Here is an 8986-nt window from a genome sequence, read left to right on the forward strand (position 1 = left end):
TGGACCGATTTTAAAAATTCTTTCACCATTCGAAAGCTACATTATCCACGAGTAACATAGGCTATATTTTATTTTGGAAAAAAATAGGGTTCCGTAAGATATTTGGGTTTTTCGGACACAAGGTGTAAAAAATCAACCAGAAAAGTTACTTATTTTGCGTACGCTGCCTAAACTATAAAAGATAGAACCATAAAATGTTCTAATTAATTGTAGATCTTATAAATATCTACAAAAAAGTCCGCAACACACTATACCCATCTATGTCGAGTGAGGCACAGCAACCATTTTTTTATTTAAAAATCTTGAATTTTTTTTGGACTACATTTAAACGCGTTTATTTTACTCATGCTATTAATCCTTATCAAAATAAATGATTTCATCACTAAGAACAGTTTATGGAGATAATATTTGGTCTTTGAATGATTAAAATTGGACGTTTGGTTTTGAAGTTATGGCGAAATTAAAATATTACGATTTCTGCTGCACGGCCCGTTGTATATTATATAAAGAGGTAATGTCGTTAAGTTTGTTTGTAGGGGGTAATCTTTAGAACTACTGAACCGATTTTAAAAATTCTTTCACCAGTAGAAAGCTACATTATTCCTGAGTGACATAGGCTATACGGGATCTTTAAAAACCTAAATCTACGCGGGCGAAGCCGCGGGGATCAGCTAGTTTTTATATATAGTGAAGATATCGTTTTTGACACCGATGGGGCAGACGTGTTCAGTGTGAGACGACCTCCAACCCGCTGGACTGACAAGATAGCAAGATAGCAGGAAGTGGGTGGATGAGGAAGGCGAAGCATCGTGTGTGGTGGCGCGCTCTTGGGAAGGCCTATGTCTAGCAGTGGACACAAACATGCTGATTGATTGATATCAATTTTAGGGTTCCGTACCTCAAAAAAAAACCGGCCAAGTGCGAATCAGGCTTGCCCAATGAGGGTTCCGTACTACAGTCGTATTTTTTCGACATTTTGCACGATAATTCAAAAACTATGATGCATAAAAATAAATAAAAATCTGTTTTAGAATGCACAGGTGAAGACCTTTCACATGATACCCCACTTGATATGATTATTTTACTTTAAAAATTGAAAATACTAATTATTAATTTATGACCACAATTTAAATTTTTTGTGTGATGTATAACCACAAATTCACGGTTTTCAGATGTTTCCCCAAATATCAACTATAAGATCTACCTACCTGCCAAATTTCATGATTCTTGGTCAACGGGAAGTACCCTGTAGGTTTCTTATCAGACAGAGAGATAGACAACAAAGTGATCCTATAAGGGTACCGTTTTTCCTTTTAAGGTAGGGAACCCTAAAAAAATATATGGCCTACTAGCTGATACCCGCGACTTCGTATCAAAAAGTTCCCACGAGATTTTAAAAACCTAAATCCACGCGGACGAAGTCGCGGGCATCCTCTAAGTGCAACGGGTGGGGTTTGAACCGGTGACCTTTCGGATTTTCAGTCCGCTTCTGTAACCGTTGAACTGTTGAGGCTATTTTATTTGGTAGATAGGGGGGTAGATACTATCGATACTATTTTTAGGGTTCCGTACCTAAAAGGAAAAACGGAACCCTTATAAGATCACTTTGTTGTCTGTCAAGAAACCTACAGGGTACTTCCCGTTGACATAGAATCATGAAATTTGGCAGGTAGGTAGATCTTATAGCTGACATTTGGGGAAAAATCTGAAAACCGTGAATTTAGGGTAAGATCACACAAAAAAAAAATTGTGGTCATGAACTAATAATTAGTATTTTCAACTTTCGAAGTGAGTGACTATATCAAGTGGGGTAACATATGAAAGGTCTTCACATGTACATTCTAAAACAGATTTTTATTTATTTTTATGCATCATAGTTTTGGAATTATCGTGCAAAATGTCGAAAAAATAAGACTGTAGTACGGAACCCTCATTGCGCGAGCCTGACTCGCACTTGGCCGGGTTTTATGTAATAGTATTTATCCTATCGATACTATTGCTTCTGATCAATAGCATAAGTTAATTTGTGATATTGATACTATCGATATTGTTACTAGTTCTCAAGGTCATCTATCGATAGCGAAACTGTCGATAGTTGGGCAACTCTATTTGCAATTGTGCCATTTGTGTCGCACTGTACCAGTGCGGCAAGGTGGCGAAAATCTGAACTAACGTTGCCGTAAGTTTTTTTTTTTTTTTTTAAGAATATTAGCGATTATAAATGACTAATATTCCCATTTCCTCTCCAACTAAGCGTTAAGCTTGCGCTAGGAGTAGGTACGACAATAGTGCAACGGGCAGGGCTTGAACCGTCGACCTTTCAGTTTTCACTGTAACTACAACAACTAAATGTCATCATAAAATTCAGCACCCTCGAAAACCCTGAAAACGACCCATGTCTATTTATTTAAAAAAATCCATGTCGGCCATCTTGGATTTAAAAATAAATAACATCCCGGAAAAGTGCACAATCAGTTAATACTTGATACACGAGCAATAATATTATGTATTTATGTAGGTGTGACACAAGGTGCCAACAAGTTCAAAAAATTCCCGTTGTGTAACAGTGACTCAACGGCAATGTTTTGAAATTGTTGGCACCTTGTGTCACAGTGTTACACACGGGGGTGTGACAACGGGAATAACCCCCGACTGCTAGTGAGTTGGGGAGCTTTCTCAAAATAATTTTTTGAGAGCTGACGCCATACTTGGACGCGCTCCGCTTTTATAGCCGACTACCATAAGATGGCGTGGCGATCGTAATCCAAGAGTATTGTTTGGTTTATTAAATCTCGTCTAACCTCTGTTAACTATGAAGTATTCAGGGTTAAGAGACTTTTCAAAAATTCCTTCGGTTATGAAAGTTAAGTGAAGTGTTTTGTGGTAAAGATAATCCACCCTATTTGTTATATCATTGTTTCTAGAGGCGTAAATACGCGCGATGCAATGCCGTACAACGCCATCTGTTGCCGATTTTATGAGTAAGAGAGGACTTTTGCAGTTTTTGTCCGGTGGGAGGCTTCGGCCGTGGCTAGTTACCACTCTACCGGCAAAGCCGTGCCGCCAAGCGATTTAAGAGTTCCATAAGATGCCGTGTAGACAGAAATCAAAGGGGTATGAGTTAAATAAAAACTGCCCCCTTCCAGGTGAGCCCGCTTCCATCTTAGAGTGCATCATCAACTCATATTGTAGTCAAGGGCTAACTTGTATCTGAATAAAACAATAAGAAAACCGGTCAAGTGCGTGGCGGGCCACGCGCAGTGTAGGGTTCCGTAGAACTCCTTAACCTGTGAACTCTACTTAGCCATGATTTTCCTTTAAAATTGATTATATATACTACTGCTGTGAATTTTTTCACGTTCCTACCATTTGGCTGATAGATGGGGGGGGGGGGGGGGGGGGGGGGGGACATCATATTTTACAAACAGATCAAGAAATCGAAAAATGATGTTCCCATACCCATAGTATTTTTAAAAGACCTATTCAACGATACCCCACACTATGGGGTAGACGAGAAAAAAAATTCATACCCACTTTACATGTAGGGGAGCTACCCTAAAAAAATATTTATCACAATTTTATTTCACCACTTTGTCAGCGTAATTAATATTTATAACCATGCCAAATTACAGATTTCTAGCACTAATAGTCTCTGAGATTAACCGAGGACGGAAGGACGAAACTATAAGGGTTCCTTGTTTACTACGGAACCCTAAAAAACGCGTTTCGTAATATTATGTTAAGGTGTCCCCTAAAAAATAAAACGCTTCAAGTTTTAATTCACGATATAAGACAAAGTAAAAATCAGCTGTAGCATAGCCTAGTGGTTAGGTCGTCCGCCTCCTATTCGGGGATCGGGGGTTCGATCCCGGTCACGCACCTCCGATTTCGGCCGCGTACTGTAAGCATTATGACGTAGACATCTGCTAAGTTTTTTTTTAATAAGTTTAGTAAAATAGAGGTTTGAAATAAAATATAGTCTAGGACCAAGTCGCGGGCATAGGTAAGCTAGTTCTAAACATTGGTATCTAAATGATTCTGAGCACAACTAAATTTTAGAGTGTATGTATCCTTTTCTTACTAATGTAATATGAAAAGGACAGACACAGTTTGACAGTTTTAAATTTAATTTAGAGCTGTCAAACCTCGTGACTTTAGCTGCCAGTCGCGAGCCTATAGTTTAAATTTGTAGCGTGCACTAAAATTAAAGGGTCCTTAAATGTAAAAAAATTCATGTTCCGTCCCGTTCTAGCAATATTAAAAAGGAAAAGATGCAGATACTCTAAATTTAGTTTAGAGAAAGACAACAGAATCGGCGCCATTTGTCTTACGTAAATACTCCAATGAATTTTTAGTTAGGTAAATCGGAAGCGTCAGATATCTGATCCGTTCTTAAGCCGGAACCTTGTTATTTGCCGAGCCGCTTTGAGATATTTTTAAAGATATTTTTAAAGGTATTTTTAAAGATATTTTTAAAGGGCATTTATAAGTATACTTGCTGATAGTCCAGTAGTTAAAATTTAGGCAAATCAAATCAAATATTCTTTATTGCACATGTGGATATGTATGTATATACAGATGTTACAGTTATTAAAGTTTCACCACAAATATCATCCTATTCTATTAAATTAAATAGCATCCTATTCTTTTAAACCGACTCCAAAAAAAGGAGGAGGTTCTAAATTCGTCGGAATCTTTTTTTTTATGTATGTTACCGGATTACCCGAAGACGCCTGGACCGATTTTGAAAATTCTTTTTTTGTTTGAAAGGGTATACTTCAAAGTTGGTCCCATTTAAAATCTCATTGGCACCGACCCCAAACAATATTATTATGGAACTATATTAACTCTTGTATACATAATATATTCGTTAATAAATTAAATTATTTTTCAATTTTTAGTGTTTGTCAAAGTCAAAGTCAAATGATTTATTCAAAATAGGTAATAATTTACGCTTATTGATGGTCTGGTATGGTGTTAGATTTGTAAGATATAGTGGTGATAATTATAACGCAAACTTAAAACTAAAGCTACGAGGGTTCCAAACGCGCCCAGGTCTGAGAAGAGCCCACAACAAACTCAGCCGGGTATTCTTTTTATTATCACCACTTTACAAAATTATTGAAACTTATTAGAACTATCACAAAGTCGTTAAGCAACTCATTCCCAAGCTTGCTTATCATTTAAATAATCCTTTACATTGTAATAGGATTTTTCAATTAGTTTACGTATCGAATGTGTATCGAAGTCGGTTTTTATTTTTTTTGTAAAAAAAATTTTTAGAGTTCCGTATCTCAAAAGGAAAAACGGAACCCGGAGGCGTACCTCAAAACCGTAAAAAAATTAAAATGTGTTCATGAACAAATAATAATTTGAATTTTCAGAGTAAGGTTACTATACCAAGTGGAGCATCATATGAAAGGGCTTTACATATACATCGTAAAAGAGATTTTTAATTATTTTTATGCACACATAATTAGTACTTTTTGTAAGTAACCTGTGATAGCCTGGTGGTTCCTTCGCCTTCTAATCGGAGGTTGGGGGTTCGATCCGGGGCACACACCTCTAACTTTTCGGAGTTATTTGCGTTTAAAGGTAATAAAATATCACTTGCTTTAACAGTGAATCAAATATTGTGAAGAAACCTGCATACCTGAGACAAAGAATGTCAAAGATTGAAATGTTTTAATAGGTAGCGAAACAAATAAAAAACTTTCAACGTTAGATTATTCCGATTGGACAACGAACTGAGACTGGCCCGGAGAGTGGCCTGACGTAGGCGCCGGCCGTCCTATTGTCATCGCTCGTGCGATGATGCGTGCGTCCGACGAAAATGATCGCGCGTCCCGTGCGTTCAAACAAACTGTGTTCTAGTACTGAATCTCCTTTGAAGATCGCGCGATCATGCGATGCGTTCATATTGTATCTCATCACACGATGAAATCGCATCGCATCATCGCGCGGGCGATGACAATAGGACGGCGCCGTATTCTATACAAAAAGACCTTTCCAACGATGTATCATTCACACCGATTAGAGCCGGTACCAGATTCCATACATTTTTGCCCATCCTCCTTTATATTACAAAAAAAATAAAAACCGACTTCGATACACAAACACTAAAAATTGAAAAATAATTTAATTTATTATTACCGAATATATTATGTATTCAAGAGTTAATATAGGTAGTTCCATAATAATACTTTTTGGTGCCGGTGCCAATTAGCTTTAGCTGCGCGAATCGTCTAGACTTCATATTTTTATGAGACTCCACAATGGCACCTCATTGGCACCGACCCCAAAAAAATATTATTATGAAACTATATTAACTCTTGTATACATAATATATTCGGTAATAATAAATTAAATTATTTTTCAATTTTTAGTGTTTGTGTATCGAAGTCGGTTTTTTTTTTTTTTGTGAATTTTTTTTATTTTACAATTTTTAGTGGCCCCATGGAATTATGCTATGACTGGTTAAAAATCTACTGTTTACTAAGCTATTACACTGATCGCGAGCAATTTACTCTTATCCGTTGAGGAGTTCCAGTATCTATCTTCGAAGATGTTCATCAGATCTTCACCAAATTTAAATGGGACCAATTTTGAAGTATGCCCTTTCAAACAAAAAAAGAATTTTCAAAATCGGTCCAGGCGTCTTCGCGTAATCGGGAAACGTACATAAAAAAAAAAAAAAAAAAAGATTCCGACGAATTGAGAACCTCCTCCTTTTTTTGAAGTCGGTTAAAAAGGAAAAGGTAACTGACTGACTGACTGACTGATTTATCAACGCACACCTCAAAATACTGGACATGCAGATAACTAATATGACGTAGACACTCGCTAAGAAAGGATTTTTGAAAATTCAACTCCTACATAAGAGGGTAAAATAGGGGTTGGAAATTTGTGTAGTCCACGCGGACGAAGTCACGGGCACTATATTTAAAACCTATATTATAAACCTAACTGTTTAGTATGAAATGGGAAGTTTTGAATAGAACGTAACCGAGGTCTGATCTGCATAGATTGATTGTGCACTGTTGCTTACTGCGGCGGCTTGCCTACCTTGTATAGAACTATCCTGCAATCTTTTCTTCTGCTAAATATATAAAAGGAAAAGGTGACTGACTGTCTATCAACGCACAGCTCAAACTACTGGACGGATCGGGCTGTTTGGCATGCAGATAACTATATAATATGACGTAGACACCTGCTAAGAAAGGATTTTTGAAAATTCAACTCCTAAGAGGGTAAAATAGGGGTTGGAAATTTGTGTAGTCCACGCGGACGAAGTCACGGGCACTATATTATTTAGTTTAAGATATAAATAAAAGTTTAATCATCTCGCAAACCTAACTGTTTAGTATGAAATGGGAAGTTTTGAATAGAACGCAAGCGAGGTGTGAGTTGCATAGATTGATTTTGCAATCTTGCACACCCACTCGTAATTGCGGGGTTTGCCGCGTATTTGAACTATTTCTGCAATAAATTATAATGATGCATTAAAAACCGGCGAAGTGCGAGTCAGACTCGCGCACCGAGGGTTTCGTGCTCGAGTATTTCTTTCGACATTTTGCACGATAAATAAAGCAAATAAAAATCTGTTTTAGAATTTACAGCTAAATTTTTCATATAATAATAATAATAATAATAAAATAATATAGCCTTTATTTACTGAAAACATTAGGTACATGCAATTACATTTTATCATAATATTCAGTAATTAAATTTTTCATATAATACCCCACTTGATATAGTTATCTTGCTTTAAAAATTTAAAATACTCATTATTGGTTAATAAACACAATTTTTTTTTTAATGATGTACCTAATCATAAATTCACGGTTTCTGATTTATTCCTTTACATGTGCTATAAGACCTACCTTGCTAGCTTGATTCTAGGTCAACTGGAAGTACCCTATTGGTTTTCTTGACAGACACGACAGACGGACAAACAGACAACAAAGTGATCCTATAAGGGTTCCGTTTTTCCTTTTGAGGTACGGAACCCTAAAAACATAAACATGGCATTGTTTTGAACTTAAACTTAACTCAAAACAATGCCCTTATGCTTTTAATAGATCTCCAAAAATAGGCCCACCAGGATGGGAACCCGGGACCCCCCTTCCTCGTTAATTGGTTGTTAAACGCGTTAATTGAATTACAAGTAGAATCCGCGCACTCATTAAACTTAAATCCCGAGATACGTATGGCTTAATTACAAAAATCCACCTCTCAAAGACGCAAGATGTTAAGATGCTACTAAGATGAGAACAGGGGTGGCGCGGAGTCGCCTTAAAGATCATTTTATTTCATAAGAAACTAGCTTATGCTCGCGACTTCGTCCGCGTGGACTACACAAATTTCAAACCCCTATTTCACCCCCTTAAGAGTTGAATTTAAAAAAATCCTTTCTTAGCGGAAGCCTACGTCATATTAGCTATCTACTTGCCAAATTTCAGCCCGATCCGTCCAGTAGTTTGAGCTGGGAGTTGATAGATCAATCAGTCAGTCACCTTTTCCTTTTATATTTAGATGAAGTGGGGTTCCGTTTTTTGCCATTTGGCTACGGAACCCTAAAAAGGAGGCAAATGGTTATTGGTATTTATAGTTAACAATCATGCTAAGTTTTTGCTAGCGTTCTGGTTACATCCTGTATATAGATGTTCATCATCATCATTATGAATAGAAACTCCGTCATCCGCTTTTCAAATTTCTTTTACACAAGTCGACTCCACACTTTCCATACTTACGTCGCCAAGGCATATAATATGCTTCACAGGAGTTGTTTACTCTGACGGAAGACATCGCGACCCAGACTAATCGTAGTCAAACATGTGTGTTGCTAAGCAAACTTCACTCAGGTTAGTGCGTAGTTGATGTTAAGGAAGGCGTGCATTAGAGACGGGGACCACTTCACCTTCGCAACCCGCTGAGGTATGTTAGTTACTCTAGTTCTCCTACGGATGTTCTCGTTCCAGCCCCC

Source organism: Maniola hyperantus, chromosome 27, assembly GCF_902806685.2.
Source record: "Maniola hyperantus chromosome 27, iAphHyp1.2, whole genome shotgun sequence".
Classification (NCBI taxonomy): domain Eukaryota; kingdom Metazoa; phylum Arthropoda; class Insecta; order Lepidoptera; family Nymphalidae; genus Maniola; species Maniola hyperantus.